General features: G+C 44.4%; 1 long non-coding RNA gene across 1 annotated transcript; it reads right to left on the reverse strand.

Moving 5' to 3' along the window:
- Window positions 1-171: 171 nt before the first annotated feature.
- LOC137563846 (uncharacterized) lies at window positions 172-19463 on the reverse strand. The gene is made up of 2 exons (XR_011030449.1): window positions 19385-19463; window positions 172-636 (listed from the first exon to the last, which is right to left on the reverse strand). It is a non-coding gene; the product is annotated as an uncharacterized lncRNA (long non-coding RNA).
- Between the last annotated feature and the right edge of the window lie 272 nt (window positions 19464-19735).

Raw genomic sequence — 19735 nt, forward strand, 5'->3', positions numbered from 1 at the left:
ACCCAGCACTATATAGCATTATTGTGTTTACTGCCACTCTGTGTCTGCTGGGAACAGTAGTACACCGCTTGCTCAGCCACACTATATAGCATTGTGTTTACTGCCACTCTGTGTACCTCGCTCAGCCACACTCCTGGACCCCAACCAAGTAACATGAACAATGACCATCTGTGATGGGTTAGCGTTGCCGGTCCCTGTTTATTGAACCTCTCATCTGTATTACATTTATGACTGCATGGCGGCAAAAAGCATTGCTATATCCGCACGCTTTTTGTCCTCATGCAAGGCCTGGGTTGCGTCTCAAAAAGCGTGGCCTTCTCCTCCTGCGCCTCCTCCTGTTTCATCACGTGTGCTGCTGCTGCTGGGTTAGCGTTGCCGGTCCCTGTTTATGGAACCTCTCATCTGTATTACATTTATGAATGCATGGCGGCAAAAAGCATTGCTATATCCGCACGCTATTTGTCCTCATGCAAGGCCTGGGTTGCGTCTCAAAAAGCATGGCATTCTCCTCCTGCGCCTCCTCCTGTTCCATCACGTGTGCTGCAGCTTGTGCTGGGTTAGCGTTACCGGTCCCTTTTCCTGGAACCTCTTCTCCGTATTACATTTATGACTGCATGGTGACAAAAAGCATGTTACCTGTGCAAAGAAACATGACATTTTCCACATTTAAAAGACAGTTTTTCCTTTGAAACTTTACAATCAATTTTCTCAAAAACTATAAGCTCTATATTTTTTTTCCTCTTGTACCCACTCCCAAGGTGCACATACCCTGCTAATTTGGGGTATGTAGCATGTAAGGAAGCTTTACAAAGCACGAAAGTTCGGGTCCCCATTGACTTCCATTATGTTCGGAGTTCGGCGCGAACACCCGAACATCGCGGCCATGTTCGGCCCGAACCCGAACATCTAGGTGTTCGCCCAACACTAGTTGCGATGCTTAAAGAAAACTTGTAACAAAAAAAACTCTCTGGGGGATACTTGCCTTGAGAGGGGGAAGCTTCTGGTTGCTAATGAGGCCTCCCCGTCCGCTGTAGCCTGGGGGAAACCAGCGCTTGCACCCCCAAAACTTCCTCGACAAAGCCTGACAATTTATGCACAGGTGCTGCAATATTTACCCCCTCCGCTCTACTGCGCCTACACTATTTCCACCTTAGACCGAATGAAGAGCCGCCATTGCGCCTGCTGCATTGGATCGTGGTAGGTAAATATTTACCTTACTGCTGTTCAGGGGGGTTCATCCCGGCAATTCAGCGCTGTGACCCCCCCCCCCTCTCCCGAACAGCAGCAAGGTAAATATCCAGCTAATAAAATGGCCACATGTTTGTGTAGGAAGCAGGGATGCTTAAAGGGCCCATACACTCAGCCGATTTTCTGGCCGACCGATCGATCCCGATCGATCGATTGCAAATCGGTTGGCCAATCGACCGATCGATGGCCGATTTCTATCGATTTCGATGGATTTCCATCGAACTGGCAGGGTGGAAAATTTAGGTCGATCTGATGAGATTGCTTATCAGTTTGCATTGGCCTTAATGGAAATCTGATGGCAAAAAAATGCCATCAGATCGAATTTCAATAGATTTCAAACTGAAATCTATTGGAATTCTATCCTGGTAAAAAATGTTCTAAAAACGCATCAGATAGATCATCAGATGCATTTCTTATCTATCTGCTGCCAATCTGACGAGTGTATGGGCACCTTTAGAGTGCATGGAGTTGTTTGTCCAGCCTTTCCCTACATGATAAACAGACTTGATATCAGATGCCCCTTTGTAGTTGTATCTCAGCGATTATCTGTAGCTGATTGAAGCAGCCCCACCAATAAGTCATCCACATAATGCGGAGTAAATAGGAAGCTGAATGAGTGAGATCACAGAGCACCCAGGGGGGAAGAATCCCTTCTACAATCCAAATGAGACATTAGGGCTGTGCTGGAGATGTTATAGAGGAAGATTGTACAATCCCCCGGAGAAGAGAAGAAGTAAGAGAATGCGACAAGCTATAACTGTAAATGATGAACACAACAGCTACTCCATCTCCCATATAGCAGCAAATTGTGTACTGCACACATGAGTACCGCTACAGAACGTGTATTTATATATTGCCTCCATTAAAGAATAAATGGTGTTTTTAGTACGGTTTGCAAGGGAGCATGCATTGAAGTGGATCTCAAGATTAAACCTCTAAATCAGCCTTTCTCAACCTTTCTACCCTGGAGGAACCCTGCAAATAACTTTTTGATCTCAAGGAACCCCTGCAAACAATGTTTTGATCTCGAGGAACCCCTGTAATTATTTTGGAGGAAGCATGGTCTTTAAAAGTATGTGTGGCTGTTTATTTCACTACCCCTATTACACTGCCACTCATACTGTCTCCTGACCCCCCCAATTTAGTGCTTCATCTTACAGTACCACCTATTATAATGTGCTCTATATACTTCTCCCACGATGGGGTAAAATGCCAAGGAACCCCTGCAGAGTACTCAAGGAACCCTGGGGTTCCAGGGAACCCTGGTTGAGAAAGCCTGCTCTAAATGAACAGTCTGCATTTCAAATTTAAAGCAAATCTGTAGCGAAAATAAAGTTATGAGATAATAATGAATAGAACATTAGTAGTCTTATTTTTATTTTCAGTTATATAGCTTTATTTATAGCATTGCATCAGACTGTCACAGTTGTAATTTAGAATCCACACTGCATTTTAAACTGTAAAACAAAGCAGAGCTAATGACCGTTTGAACTTCCCTGCAGTAAAACCTTATCTCAAGCTGTCTCTCATTTTTTCTTGCCTGTTTAAGCTCTTGCGGAAAACAGGACTGTGTTCCACCAAGTAAAGGTGACTTTACGTCAGATGATATATGGGCAGATCGACCAAGAGACAGAGCTCTCTCTGTTCCAATCTGATTGGAGAGAGATCTGTTATGCCGGGAATACACGGTACGTTTGTACCGCCCGATAGATTCCCTGCTCGACCCCGCGGGCGATTCTCTTATCTTCTCGTTTTCCTTATTTTTTTGGGGTTGTTGTTGTTGGACATTATACACGAGGGGGGGTGGCAGCTGGGGGTTCCATCGTGTTTGTTGTTGGCGATTATAATACGCCATTACGACCATGCACCCAATCGAGCATGCCTCCCCAATATCGTGCAGCATGTACAATGGATACAGGTGACCAATTTCGTCCGGAATGGTCAATCAGGCATGCTTTTATCATATCGGATGGTCAAATCGGTAAATATATGGTCACCTTTAACCTTACTTTTGAAATCAACAGGCTGCATCCAAATCCTTTGTGGCCAAACATCAATCCTGCACACTACGGTTTTCAGCAGCTCACATCCGATCCCCATAGCCAAAGATATACGGATGCGAATTTGCATCAGCACAGGTGTCGCATCAGTTTCCAAAACAGACACAGCAGCCCAGTGCTAATGTGAAATAACTGACAATTATTTGCATTGAATTATTTGCATCAGTATGTCATAAATCAAATAAATGTAAACGCAGAGCGCTCAACATATTTTCACAACCTGTACATAATAAACATCATAGATTCATGCAACTAATGAAATAACAGTAACACATCACTCAAATATCACAAATTAACTCTCTAAAAGAAGTCCTTCAAAACACTTGATGGTATTTTCAATTCTCCACCAGCAGAAAACACCATCTAGTGTTTTGAAGGACTTCTTTTAGAGACTTTTAATTTGTGATATTTGAGTGATGTGTTACTGTTTTTTCATTAGTTGCATGAATCTATGATGTTTATTATGTACAGGTTGTGAAAAAATTGTTGAGCGCTCCGCGTTTACATTTATTTGATTGTTTTAAAGTGATGCACACACTTTTTAGCAGGAGCGATCCAATATATATGAAAAGGACTTTTGTAGTCAACTAATATAGGTACGAGGAGCGCACTTGTGGGCAACCCCCATCTTACAGTATGTCATAAATGATTGCCTGTTTTGCAAAACCACTATGATCCTGCAGGTAAGCTTTTTAATACAATACCTTTATTACTTATTTAACCATTTCCGTACCAGAATTCTCTGGCCCCTTAAAGAAAACCTGAGCTGAAAATGAAAAGTCAAAATAAACATACACAAGTCATACTTACCTCCCGTGTAGTATATTCCTCAATCTCTTTCTCCTCTCCCGCGTCCTGTTTGTCCACTGTGATCAAGGGAATTCTCTGTCCTCCATTTTGAAAATGGCCATTACCCCATAACAGCTTTCTGGTCAGCACACTGTTAAACTGTAACAATGTCCACTTGAGCAATAGGGAAACATGGACATTACCGGCCACATCAGTTGTCCACTCAGCTATAACTGACAGCAACTGATATATTTCAGTTCTGACAAAATGTTGTCAGAACTAGAAGGGATCATTGTCAGAAGAAAATGGTGAGCTTCTGAGAGGAACTGATGGCAAGGTAACTATTTAATGTTCATTTGAAGTTACCGCCTGTGTTTATTTTAAATAATTTTACTCAGTACAGGTTCCCTTTAAGGACCAGAGACTGCTGGTTTTAAAAAACGGGGCATATCGGCGTCACGCCGCATGGACCCATAGTTCACACTGCTCTCCCACTGCTGTAGCCCCCTCACTCTGCCGTCGCTATGACGGCAGAGCTCCCTAAGCCGGTCTGTCGACCATTTCATTGGTTCCTGACCGTGTGATCATGTTGTCCCTGAGCATAGGTAGTCAGATGTAGCTCCCCATATTGGTATCCAGGTGTGCCCCCCCCCCCATACAGATAGCTAGATGTGCATCACATTTGTAGTATTGTCTCACACACACACACTAAAGGATCAAACCCTTTGTCTATAAGGAGAGTGCAGCAGTTGGGTAAGAGGGATGATGCCCTTTATGCAATATTCAATAGAAAAAAGAGCTGGCAGATCTGAAGCAAATCTTTATTGGTTCCAAGTAAAAGCATATGGCCAACGCTTTTGGCTGCTGATCCCAAATGAATACACATCACTGTGTGTGAGTGTTCAGTGGAGCCTGACTCCCACTTCCTATACAGGAATTTCTTCACAACAGCAGACAGATTTTTGCCTCCAGGCAAACATTGCCTTAATAAAGGGGCCCTACGTGGCTCTGAAACATTGGCCATTTGCTTTTACATGGAACCAGTATAGATTTACTTTAGATGTGCCAGCTCTTTTATTCGATTGAAGGTAGCTAGATGTGTCCCCTTATTAGGTAGGCCCTCACATAGATAGCCAGACGTGTCCCCCTATTAGGTAGCCCCCTATATAGATAGCCAGGTGTGTCCTATTATTGGGTAGCCCCCCCCCCATATATTTAGCCAGATGTGTCCCATTATTAGGTAGCCCCATCTCCTCATATAGGTAGCCAGATGTAGCTCCCTCCCCCATGTAGGTAACCAGATGTGCCCATTAGGTAACTCCCTCCCCCCATATAGGTAGCCAGATTTTCCCCATTATTAGTTAGCGCCTCCCTTTTTCAATTTAGCAGCCTGTTAGCAAGAAGCCAGCAGCTCACTGGCCACACAAAGTGCCCTCTTCTCTCCCTCCCTCCATTCATACAGAAGTGCAGTAGTAACCTGGTATCCTGGTGCTGGTGTTTGCAAGGTGGATGATTCATTACAGCAAACACATCAGGAGGCAGGTCACTGGCTCTATGGCCCATATTCAGTTCACTTTATCTCCTGAGTTTTCTCCTAGGAAATTATTTTTAATCCTCTGTTAAAATAACTTCACCACTTTGCAATTGAAAAAGTGCCAAAAAGTAGGTGAATGAGCACTGTAAAACGTATTCCGAATATTTTCTTGCTTGCTGGTGGCTTAATACACCTTTTATTAAATAGGTGTGAAAATATTGCCGAAGAAAAACAGTGAATTCAATAAGGGTCTATTTCTCTCAGCTGCCAAAGCAGGCAGAAATAGTCAAGACCTGGAAAACCTGATATAGAATATATAACTGCCAATAGAGGGAGCTCTTGGATACAAGATTCTGGTACTGCAGCAGTTTATTCCCAATGGAGAGTAGCGGTGTCCTTCCAAGCATTTCACTTAGTGCCAAGGAACCTACAAAAAGCTCCTTCAATGTACATGTTGGATGTTTGAAATGAATGCAAGCACACTTCACATCTTTTACAGTAAACTGCCTAATATTAGGAGGTTTAGCACTACAGCCCTTGAACTAGTATGTAGTGGACTGGCAGCTTCAATGGTTCCCTAGTTTACTTTATCACAAATGCCTTTTAAACTAATATCATGGGATAAACCAAAACCTGTTTTTAATTTATATATATATATATATATATATATATCCCTACTTTCCTAACTTTCTCCTATGCGTAACCCTAACCTAAATTTTTACAGTATAAATAAGGAGAAGAAGAAAAAGCAAATGTGAGCACCGTCTTTCCTGTGGTAGGGGGGGGGGGGGGGGGGGGGGGAGAGTCTGACCTGCCAAATCGGCTAAAAAGGAAATAAAAACGTGACTGTGCAGGTTGCTACAGGAGACTTTATTGAGGGAGAAGTAACAAGTTTAGTTTGGCAAATAGGATTCATTAATCCAGTTAAAATATAACTTCTTATCTTTATTGTACCAACACTTAAAATCACATTAGTGCCATAAAAGAATAACCTGTTGTGCAGCATGTTTACACAACATTCAAAAAACACACCATCAAGAGAAATCTGAAAACATTCCTGTACACATGCGAGTTTTGTGTTCCAACATTCGATACTGGCGTCCAATGCATGGTGGGAATTTGGTAAGCATGCTCTAGTGTGAGCCACCAGCACAGGGTTTACTGTTCATAGAATGTATATCGGAATATCTCATTGGTCAGCGTTTCCTGAGAACTGCATGCTCGGATTTGCAATTTCCCATTCCATGGAAATTCCGCCGATCCGAAATTCCGCTACCGTTTCATTCCGGCGGTATTCCGGAACAGTTCCGCAGAATTCCGCTGTATTCCGAATTCCGTCAAATTTTTTAAAATCTCTCTCTCTCTCCCCCCTCCTCCTCCTCCTCCTCCTCCGAGGAGGAGAGGAGGAATTTTTTTTGGGTTATCCCGGAAAATTCCGCGGATATAATAAAATTTCCGCGGAATTCCGTTTGAGAGGTTTAGCAATTCCGCTCCGACTACCGGAATCGGAAATGACCTAATTCTGGCCGGAATCACGGATTTTACAATTCCGCGGAATTCAGCGAGCATCCCTACTGGGAAGTTCCAGCTTCCTCAGAGTCATACAGTTCAATCTGTAAGTTCCCCCGAGATCTTTCAGGGTAACGGGCTCTCTTCGGTGTCCAGTCCAGCAGGCAGCAATGGAAAAGGCTGTGGGATCTCTTTTCCAGAAGGGGGCAGTGTTCTCCCCAGAATTTTTTTCCAGCCGGGTGGCATGAAATAGTAGCCGGGTGGCATAAAAAAGTAGCCGGGTGGTGCGAGTTGAAAATGCAGGGCAACTGTGCTTACAGCATAGGAGGAGGTGAAGAGGTGAGCCGCTGACAGCCGGGTGGTCACCAAATCTAGCCGGGTGGAGCACCCGGCTAAAAGAGCCTGGGGAGAACACTGGGGGGTTGTGGAAGAGGTTCCTTCACCAGAGAGGAGGAAAGGATTCTATTCCACTCTTTCTGGTTCCGTGTAAAGGATAGCGGAGATACCGCCGCATGGCCAATCGGCATGGCGGCTATCTCCGCGTATCAGGCGGCGGCCTCTGCCGCGCAGCTACATGCTGCTGCTTTGCCTGGTCCTTCTAATGCACATAGATTGAGAGCTATGCGCGCACCAGGCGACAGGACCTTTATGCAAGTAAAAGAGGAGTCAGCTGATCAGCCGGTCAGCTGACTCCAGTAGTGCTCTGGATTGGCTGAGTGACTGGGGCGGCGCTGTGGAGCGCTCTGAGTATATATAGGACCTGCCTGTCAGTTGCTGGTTGTCTGCTGTTGCAAATGCTAACGTGTTAGCGCTCAGACCCTAGTCAGATCCTACAGTGTGCTAGAACCAGCTGGAGCTGGGGATCCACACTTAGCCAGTTTCCGTTGATAGCTTAAAGTACTAATTGCATTGTGTTATCTGTGTACTTTACCTTAGTCTAGATCCCAGGTGTTGAAACCAAGGACTTCACACCTAGACTAAGATATTGCTACATTGCTATTGTTTATCTGTTATGACCTTCTGCTTCCTTGACTACTCTCCTGTTTGCTGATTCGGTACCTCTGCCTATCTGATTACTGTTGCCGACTCTGCCTGAACCTAAACGTCGAATCAGCCTTCCGTCTTTGTACTTTATCTGTCCGTACGTTACTGTTAGCTCGATTTCATCGGAGGCAGCTACAAGATGACTTAGCAGAATAATCTGCAACCCAGGTTAAAGTTCTCCCCCAATCCAAGTGAATACCCTCTCCTCCAGCTGGGAGATACAGAACCACAAACACTTAAATTGGTGGAACAGCATCTGAAATCTTTATTTACAGGTCAATCTTATATACACCCTGATGTTAGGGAAAAACCAGATTAGACCGGAGTGCACATAGAAAATATTTGAAACAATAGCATAGACATGGTACAGACAGCAGAGACAATAGGATTTGTTATTCTGTAAACAACTGGCAGAGGTAGACTTTGTTACATGTGTTAATTTCTCAATAGACCAGGTTTTTTAACAACAATGCATGAATAGGTCTGAGTCTTCAGATCTCTGTCACAGTGGCTTGTATGGTAATATATCAACTGGGTATTGAAATACAGGTTTTGTATTCAGGTGCCTGGAACTTCTAGAGTGTTAATTATTAATGTATCTGTAAAGCACTGTCTGGAGGAATGTGCTGCTGACTAGTTGAAGCAATGATGTCATTTTTAAGAAATTGTGATGTGCTGTATATATTTTAATATCGGGGTGATTTAAGCAGCACATTATTACAACCTTTCAACCCAACCTTTGATCCCAACCTTTTCTAAAGGAAAGGGCGGGATCACTTAGATACTATGCACAGCTCTATGTATGTTAGAGATCAATGAGTTAGTGTTGTCATTGGTACACAAATACAATATACAGTTTAAAGGGTTACACAACTACACGATGAATTAACAGTAGTTAGCTTTGCTAGTATATCATCCTAATCTAGCCCTGCATAACTTAATGGAAAACTGAATGTGGTAAACTGTAACAGGTTGCCTAAAGCCACACCTCACCCATAAGGTTAGAACTCCTTAATGCATTTTGGAAAAAAAAATGATCCTCGAGTGGGTCCAGGAAATGTCAGTTCATTATTGCAGAGTAGAATATTGTTCATTTGAAGGGTGAAGGAGGATGGTGAATTCATCACCACAAGCCCTCATGATGAATGCAGATGTTTTTCTGCCAAGCTCTCACTGTCTCGGGGCAAACAGACAGTGGCGGTTGAGAGCTGGCCGTGTAATCACCGTGGATACACCCAGTGCCTTTTTGTTAGCAGTTTCATTGTATGGCATTGGGCACCCACAAAAGAAATGGAAACAGATTTATAACAAGGATGTAGCAATTGCAGCCAGGTTGTAGAAGGCAGGGAAGGGCAGACTCAACTTCTCATCCCAGTTGAGAAACCTCACAGTTGCAACAGCAGAGGCGGAGTTCTTCCCAAAGGATGACACAAAAGAAAGGCTTGAAGCAGCCATCACCAACACAGGAGGAGGGCAGGTGCAGGAAGGGCTCATCCTTACAGCAGAGGGTCATCCTTCTAGGGCTGCATCAGTGCAGGAGAATCAGATCAGATGATCTCCAAAGTATTCCATAATCAGGTGATATCACAGGTAGGTCTCCAAGTGAACAGGTAATAAAGAACACTTGTGCAAGCAAAGTAGTAAAGATGAGTCAGACAAGAGTTCAAGGTTTGTCAAACTGCATGAGCCAAGTAAATGATAGCTCAGTCTCGATCAAAGCAGTTATGTAGAGGTCCTCAATGGTAATAAGAAGTTAAACAGCTTAGTGGGTGTGTGCAACCTATTTACCACATGCGTAGCTATGTAACAATATTTTGGACAAAGGTTACTCTCTCTATTCTCGTCTCTATTCAAATTTCTTTTACTAACATCATACTTTCTGTAAATCCTAGTAATATAGAGTTCTGACACTTAAACACATTTCTCTGACCTTGCTTTATACAGCACAGTATTAATACAAACAGACATATGGAGACAATTACAATCAAATCAACCAATAAGTATTTTACATGACATATGTGTCTCCACCCTCTCCAGGCATGTTAGAACACTGATGTGGGCCGGGTTATGAGGCTGTGTGATTCAGCCACTTGCAGGTTTAGTTGGCCCCCCATCTCACCCTGTGCACAGTGGGTGGTACAGGGAGTCAACGTCTGTTGTTCAAAACCCTCCCCAAATGCACCAACACCAGGGTTTGTTTCCCACACCCCTCAGATTGTAACCAGATACAGACCAGAAACCAACAAAGAAATTGCTGTAAAAGCATTTGTTAGAATTTTACCCAATTACAAGTGAAAAAATATAAGTATGTCACTTTGCTTAAGGGACTCATCACCACTAATTTCATACAAGTATTCAAACATTCACACAATTGTTTGCATTATTCTTGGCAATATGAATGGAAAACCTAGAATGAGCATCAGTTCTAGTAATTTGAGCAAGATGATTTTGGACACAATCTCTCTACATTACATTCATATCGGCATGAGTGCAAACTCAAGCTAAAATGATTACGTTTCATTCAAAGCAACTTAATTCCTACTTGAATATTTACAAACCTAATTAACCCATTGACAGCAAAACTGTTGTGTGCTTTGAATTCTCAGGTATATGCAAAAATACCTGACAAAAAAAAAAAAAACCCACATGAAAAACAAAAAACTTCAGATGGAACATGCCTTTTCGTATGTTAATTTTTTATAACCAACTTTAAATTACAAATTTTAAGACATGTTACATCTGGTTCACCCGAAATAAATTGTTTCCTTTGCAAAACACTAAATTCAAAACATCACAATGGCCAGCAACTTTGTGCATGGGTCATTCATTATATGAGGTGAAAACCAATTACACATTCAATCTCACCTGCCTTGCCTCAAGACAATTTACAAACCCTCTCCTATAGTAGACAAAGAAAGACAACACATGCACATTTACATAACCACAGTCCGCATACCTTTTAGACTCCAACAATAATTTAGCTTTTGACTTTTCTGACTGTAGAAAAAAACGATCAATTTTAGACTCCAACAATAATTTAGCTTTTGACTTTTCTGACTGTAGAAAAAAACGATCAATTAAATTAAGAGGTTTATTCCTAACTCTAAAAAAAAATATTTGGATACTCTCTGTGCACAGACACATACACAAACAGACAAACAACAAATAGCTGGGATCTCCTCTCGTTTCTGCTTCCTGCCACTCTCCTCATTGCCCCCAGTCTTTTCAGGGAAGAGGAAAGAGAAAAAACAAAAGCATTAACACAAGTCTCTCCCAATACATGGAGGGAGGGGGTAGAAACCTGCAACAACTCTGAGCAGATGTCCAGAGATGCATATGTAAAGTACAACCTAGCTGAAAAAGTGCAACCAGTCATACACAAGCAATTTAAATCACAGTTCCACAGAAACTACAGTGAGAGGAGATAGACAAACACATTTATAGTAATTAGAAGAAAAGGCTCAGAAACATCTAGTAGCCAGGCCAGAACATTTTGGAGGGACTGATAAAAAAAAGTTATCCTGCGGCCGCAATGCCCATTCAAAATGTCCTGGTCCAGAGAGACACCTGCAACTGCTGAGTGTCTCCGAGAAAAAAAAAAAAATGAAACTCCTAAATAGAGTTAGTCAGAAATAAGATTCAAAGCAAATTGTGGAACATGATTCTTTCTAAAACTTACAAATCTATATATCCGCATTAAACAGCATCACAGAATATGATACATCATAAATCAAAAATAACCCTTGGGAGTCCCCTTACCTTTGAGACTTTTCCATTATGCTAAGCTAACAAATCTATACAGTAACATGCAATCTTATATAACTAAAATTCACTTAAGCGACTATACAACAATATACAAGGTTTAGAGAGAATATTCACTTAGACACACAGTACTGCTTTCTTAATTGGGGCATCAGACCCGCTATTTACTTTAGGAATATCAGATTCCTGGGAGAGGCGCTACAGAAGCACTTTCCCTCCGGGTTCTATTAATCCGCTCTGACAGTATAGGGTGGTAATCAAAAAATAGAATTACTCACCCGATACTGTATATGGCGGATCCAACTTCTCGACACCAAACTGTTAGCTCGATTTCATCGGAGGCAGCTACAAGATGACTTAGCAGAATAATCTGCAACCCAGGTTAAAGTTCTCCCCCAATCCAAGTGAATACCCTCTCCTCCAGCTGGGAGATACAGAACCACAAACACTTAAATTGGTGGAACAGCATCTGAAATCTTTATTTACAGGTCAATCTTATATACACCCTGATGTTAGGGAAAAACCAGATTAGACCGGAGTGCACATAGAAAATATTTGAAACAATAGCATAGACATGGTACAGACAGCAGAGACAATAGGATTTGTTATTCTGTAAACAACTGGCAGAGGTAGACTTTGTTACATGTGTTAATTTCTCAATAGACCAGGTTTTTTAACAACAATGCATGAATAGGTCTGAGTCTTCAGATCTCTGTCACAGTGGCTTGTATGGTAATATATCAACTGGGTATTGAAATACAGGTTTTGTATTCAGGTGCCTGGAACTTCTAGAGTGTTAATTATTAATGTATCTGTAAAGCACTGTCTGGAGGAATGTGCTGCTGACTAGTTGAAGCAATGATGTCATTTTTAAGAAATTGTGATGTGCTGTATATATTTTAATATCGGGGTGATTTAAGCAGCACATTATTACAACCTTTCAGTTACCTACCCTGCTTGTCTGACCTTCCTGTCCTCACTAGTGGGCCTAGCCATTAGTGAGGAATCTCTATGAGCTGTCACCTACTCCTTAGGTGATCAGCCCTTGCAGCACTGTCTGTAACACTTGCTCCTCAAGTGTCCGCTAGCTGCAGTAGAGTCTTAATCACCTGCTCCTCAGGTGATCGTCCTTGCAGTACAGTCAGTGGTCCCTGCTCCTCAGGTGTCCACTGGCTGCAATATTGTCTGAATCTCCCGCTCCTTGGGAGATCTCCTCTTCTCATTACTGTTGCACCAAAACACAATCCCACATTGGTTGTCCCGTGTCTAGCTATACTAGCATTATTGGTGATTCTGCAGATCACCACATAATCAGGTATAGCATCTGTATTATTGGTGATATCACCAATAATCAGAAAAATCTGTGTTGCTGACACCAATCGTTACATTCCGAAGCCGAACGGCGACTTCCGCCTTATCATAAATCTTCGGTCTTTAAACCAGTTGGTGAAGTACAAGAGATTCTGCATAGAGTCCATTCATTCTACAATCCTTCTTATGGGGAAGAATTACTTCATGGTGTCCATCGACCTGATGGATGCATACTATCATGTCCCCATCCATCCAATGCACTGGAAGTATTTGAGATTCAATCCCAGATCCTTCACATCCAGTTCAAAGCTCTCCCGTTTGGGATTACAAGCGCTCCCAGGATCTTCACAAAGATCATGACAGAGGTAGCGGCTTTTATAAGAATGCAGAAGATTATTCTAGTTCTCTATCTAGACGATCTTCTGATAGCGGCACAAACAAAATATATGCTCCAGGAGCATATCCAGATTGTGCTTGGCATTCTGAAGGATTTGGGATGGATTCTGAATGTTCAGAAATCCGATCTAATCCCAGGACAGGAAAAGACCTTTCTAAGAATCTCACTGAATTCAACCTTGCAGATCTCCTGTTTGCTAGAAAAGAAGGTCGATCTATTAATCGAAAGTACTCAGGTACTTCTGAGAACAGAATCTGTCACAACAAGGCAGGCTATGAGTCTCCTGGGAAAATTTTCAGCTTGTATCCCAGCCGTTGCTTGGGCTCAAGCAAGGTCTGGAATATTTCAACAGGCGATCCTATGCCAGTGGTCAGGCAAACAGGAGGATCTAGACAAAAAGATATGGTTGTCGGATCCAGTGAGACTCTCTCTGATCTGGTGGACTTGTCGTCCAAACCTGCAAAGAGGCGTAAGTTGGTCATATCCAAATCCCCTTGTAATTACAACAGACGCAAGCCTCTGGGGTTGGGGAGCGCATCTGAAACAGTATTACATACAGGACAGATGGTCTCCCCTAGAAAAAACGTTCTCTTCAAACCACAGGGAATTGCTTGCGATCTGGGAAGCTCTGCAAAAATGGGAAGACCTGTTGCACAAAAAATGTGATGATCCAGTCAGACAATCAGACAGCTGTTGCTCACATAAACAAGCAAGGAGGGACCTTCAGTCCACCCCTAATATCTCTTCCCCTCCAAATATTTAGTTGGGCAGAGAACAGAGTCCTTTCCCTGAAATCGGTTCACCTCAAAGGAAAAGACAATGTTCTAGCAGATTGGTTGAGCCGCAAACAAATATATCAGAGCAACTGGTGTCTGAACAAAGATGTGTTCAAAATGATTTGCAACAATTGGGGTTTTCCATCCATAGACCTGTTTGCTGCATGGGACAACACGCTTCTACCCAGATTCTGCTCCCTCAACCCCAGAGGCTCCCCAGAATGTGTAGATGGTTTCCTGTTGGACTGGGAACCAGAGAGAGCATATGCCTTCCCCCCTTCAACTTGATAGGGAGGGTTTTACAGAAGTTTGCAAAAGATCAGGCCAATTTGATCCTGATTGCTCCAGACTGGCCTAAAAAGACCTGATATCCGTTACTACTCTTCCTGATGGTAAAAGATCCGATATCTTACCAAGTTTAGATCAGCTTCTGAAGCAGGGACAAGTGTACCATCCTGCAGTGTCCAGTCAGCAACTGAAGGCGTGGCTTTTGAGCGATGCTTGCTTCTAAACAGAGGTTCGTCTGAAGATGTCATTGAAACCATGCTTCATGCCAGAAAACAGGGGCATTCCTAGGGTCCTTAGAGATCGGGGGCACCTGTGGGCACTTGGTGGGGGAAATGGGTGTGGTCATGCAGTGAGTGAGTGTGGTCTTGGGTGGGGCCAAATGTACATGAACTTAGCAGCGGTGTAAGCTACAGATAACGGGCCTGCCCATCGAAATATTGGATGGAGCCCCCTTGTCCTTTATTTAGATAATTTACAATCAGTATAGGCATAGATCAAAGATTTATACGCACATACAATTTTGATTGGTCAATCACTGACCAATTTTACCACCCCCATGCAGTAAGTGGGCCAACAGACAATGAATTTGATGAACAGAGCTAAAATTGGCTAATCAAAATTGTATGTGTGTACCAGGCTTTACAGCTAATACTGTACATACTGAAAGTAGCAGGGATCAGCATACAATACAGCTGGTTTACAATCAGTAAAGGCACAGAGTAACACCTTATACTGTACACACTGGAGGTAGATCAGCACACAGTGCAGGCACTTATACTGTACATACTGTAAGCAGCAGAGATCAGCACACTGCAGCTAGCGTGCTGAAAAATATGAGAGTTACTTTGTGCGGCGTGCCAAAAAATGGGTGGGCCATGGACCAGAATGTGGGTGTGGTCACGGGTGGAGACAAATTTACATGAACTTAGCAATGGTGGGACATTAGATTAGGACAGTGGTGGTGAACCTTTTGGAGGCTGAGTGCCCAAACTGCAACCCAAAACTCACTGGTATCTATCGCAAAGTGGCAACAGCAATTTAAACGAAATACTGTACAAATGTTTTAACTCATACATGAACATTATGGAAAATCCAAGTTGAAAATAACCTGTGAAGATAAACAATTTCATCCATCCTACGCCTGAAAAATGTATTCACTGTTTTACAACCTCCCAGTTTTATTTTCTGTTTTAAAAAGCTAAAAAAGTAGGTTTAATGCTATAGTCTCATGTGATGATTCAGATTTTCCCATAGTGTCGCAGTTAGCAATCATGAGGCCCCCAGCAAGACAAATTCAGCAATCATGAGGCCCCCAACAAATCATGAGGCCCCCAACATGACAAATTCAGCAATCATGAGGCCCCCAACAAATCATGAGGCCCCCAACAAGACAAATTCAGCAATCTTGAGGCCCCCAACAAATCATGAGGCCCCCAACAAGACAAATTCAGCAATCATGGGGCACATAAATAGACTGCATTTCACATAAATAGGCAGAATGCCACCTCAATATGGTAGACACCTCTCACCTGGCTTCTGAATTCTCCTCTACTGGCTGCTGTGCCTGGCAATACTGTTTTTGGCTGGATAGGGGATGATGTGTGGGCTGAAAGGCCTGGCAGTGATGCTGTGGCCTGGCTGGCGGTGATGCTGTGGCTGGGTTGGCTGACGGTGATGCTGTGACCTGGCTGGCAGTAATGCTGGGCTGTTCTTGGCTGGTTGAAGTAAATGCTGGCCTGATGCTGAAGATGAAGTAAATGCTGGTAGTGATGCTGTGGCCTTTTTGACAGTGATTCTGGGCTGGTTGGCTGGAGGTGATGCTGGGCTGGCTGGCCTGGATAGTTTAGGTAATGACAGGTGCTCCCTAGTTAAGGTAGTGCCAGGAGTCCCCCAGTTTAGGTAGTGTCAGGAGCCCCCAAATTTAGGTAGTGACACGCAAGCGCAACCCCCAGGTTAGGTAAAGTGACAGGGAACCCCAGGTTAGGTAGTGAGTGACAGGTGCCCCCCAGGGTTAGGTAGTGACAGGGACCCCCAGTTAGGTAGTGAGTGACAGGCGCCCCCCAGGTTAGGTAGTGAGTGACAGGGACCCCCAGGTTAGGTAGTGAGTGACAGGCGCCCTCCAGGTTAGGTAGTGAGTGACAGGTGCCCCCCAGGGTTAGGTAGTGACAGGGATACCCAGTTAGGTAGTGAGTGACAGGCGCCCCCCAGGTTAGGTAGTGAGTGACAGGGACCCCCCAGGTTAGGTAGTGAGTGACAGGGACACCCAGGTTAGGTAGTGAAAGTCGCCCCCCCCCCAGGTTAGGTAGTGAGTGACAGGTACCCCAAGGTAAGGTAGTGAGTGACAGGCACCCCCCAGGTTAGGTAGTGAGTGACAGGGACCCCCAGGTTAGGTAGTGAGTGACAGGCTCCCCCTGGTTAGGTAGTGAGTGACAGGGACTCCAGGTTAGGTAGTGAGTGACAGGCGCCCCCCCCAGGTTAGGTAGTGACAGGGACCTCCAGTTAGGTAGTGAGTGACAGGTGCCCCCCTCACCTGACAGCCAGCAGCATCAGACCTCAGTATCAGCCGGCGACTAATTAGAGCGGGCGCATGGACCCACCATGCTGTATATGCGGAAGTGATGATGCTGGGCTGTTCTTGGCTGGTTGAAGTAAATGCTGGCCTGACTGGTGGTGATGCTGTGGACAGTGATTCTGGGCTGGTTGGCTGGTGGTGATGCTGGGCTGGCTGGCCTGGATAGTTTAGGTAGTGACAGGTGCTCCCTAGTTAAGGTGGTGCCAGGAGTCCCCCAGTTTAGGTAGTGTCAGGAGCCCCCCAGTTTAGGTAGTGACACGCAACCCCCAGGTTAGGTAAAGTGACAGGGAACCCCAGGTTAAGTAGTGAGTGACAGGCGCCCCCCAGGTTAGGTAGTGAGTGACAGGGACCCCCAGGTTAGGTAGTGAGTGACAGGTGCCCCCCAGGTTAGGTAGTGACAGGGACCCCCAGTTAGGTAGTGAGTGACAGGCACCCCCAGGTTAGGTAGTGAGTGACAGGGACCCCCAGGTTAGGTAGTGACAGGGACCCCCAGGTTAGGTAGTGAGTGACAGGGACCCCCAGTTAGGTAGTGAGTGACAGGCCCCCCCAGGTTAGGTAGTGAGTTACAGGGCCCCCCAGGTTAGGTAGTGAGTTACAGGGACCCCCAGGTTAGGTAGTGAGTGACAGGCGCCCCCCAGGTTAGGTAGTGAGTGACGGACCCCAAGGTAAGGTAGTGAGTGACAGGCACCCCCCAGGTTAGGTAGTGAGTGACAGGGACCCCCAGGTTAGGTAGTGACAGGGACCCCCAGGTTAGGTAGTGAGTGACAGGGACCCCCAGGTTAGTGAGTGAGTGACAGGGACCCCCAGGTTAGGTAGTGAGTGACCGGGACCCCTAGGTTAGGTAGTGAGTGACAGGCTCCCCCAGGTTAGGTAGTGAGTGACAGGGACCCCAGGTTAGGTAGTGAGTGACAGGCGCCCCCCAGGTTAGGTAGTGACAGGGACCCCCAGGGTTAGGTAGTGAGTGACAGGCGCCCCCTCACCTGACAGCCAGCAGCGTCAGACCTCAGTATCAGCCAGCGACCAATTAGAGCGGGCGCATGGACCCACCATGCTGTATATGCGGAAGTGATGTCAGTTCCGCATATCAGTGCGGTGTCCACTAGGACCTAGCGCCCGCACTAGTGGTTGTTGGCCGATCGTGGTGTGCTGCTGGCAGCGGCGGCCAGCAGGGGGGGGGCAGCGGGCACTCCTGTAAATAGATTAGGGGCACCCTAGGACAAGTTGGGGGCATGGCCCCCCCTAAAATAGGGCTAGCAATGCCACTGCCAGGAAACCTATTACCTCCTCTATTTATCTTAGAGTATGGAAAGTCTTTTGTGAATTTAACAAAAACTCTCCGGAGAATTTAATTAATTTCTCAATTCTCAATATAATAGATTTCCTACAGAAAGGGCTAGGTACAGGTTTAAAATTGAACACTCTCAAAGTTCAACTTGCTGCTTTGGGGGCTTATTTTGATGTTCCTTTCACATCAAATTCTTTGATTAAAAGATTCATCAAGGATGTAAAAAGGAAAACGGTGGTGAAAAACACTACCATCCCTCCTTGGGATCTGAATTTAGTTCTAAACTCCATTATTCAGTTTCCTTTTGAACCTGTGGATCAAATATCCATTAAGGATTTAAAGCCAATGTAACCCCGCTGCTAAAATAAGAAACCAGATACTTACCTAAGGAGAGGGAAGGCTCTAGGTCCTAATGAGCCTTCCCTCTCCCGAAGACAGGCGGCTCCATACTGCGCATGCGCGATGACGCAATAGAGGGAGTACTCGGGCTCCCGAAGACTTTCCGAAGTTACCTTCGCAGGTGGAAGGAGTAGTATTTGACAAATTTAGTCAAATACTGCTCCTGGGGACAGCGCAGCACCGCGGGCACAGGGAGAGAAGAGGGAAGGCGCATTAGGACCCAGAGCCTTCCCTCTCCTTAGGTAAGTATCTGGGTTCTTTTTTTAGCAGTGGGATTACATTGTCTTTAACCCTAAAAACTTGTTTTTTGGTGGCAATCACTACGGCCAGGCGTATCGGAGAAATACAGGACATTTGTATGAAGTCGCCTTTTATGTCTATCCAAGAGGATAGAATTAAATTTCAGTTACCTCCTTCATTCACTCCGAAGGTGATGTCTGATTTCCACAGAGAGCAAGAAATCTTCATTCCTTCTTTTTGTCAGAGTCCTTCAAACAAAAAAGAGGAAAAATGTAATTTACTGGATGTGAGAAAAATAATTTTACTTTATTTGGACAAAACTTCTTCCTGTAGAAAGGAAAATAATTTGTTCAGTTTCAGGGTGCCCGAAAAGGGTTTAAGGCGTCCAAACGTACGCTCAGCAATTGGTTGAAACGTATTGACAAATATAGACACCAGGGAACTCTATAAGGAAGATAGGCGGCAAGTAGACATTGAGGTTGGCCCGCAACTTGGTCCCAGTGTTCAATTTCAGCCCAATT

Source organism: Hyperolius riggenbachi, chromosome 1 (assembly GCF_040937935.1).
Source record: "Hyperolius riggenbachi isolate aHypRig1 chromosome 1, aHypRig1.pri, whole genome shotgun sequence".
Taxonomy (NCBI): Eukaryota; Metazoa; Chordata; class Amphibia; order Anura; family Hyperoliidae; genus Hyperolius; species Hyperolius riggenbachi.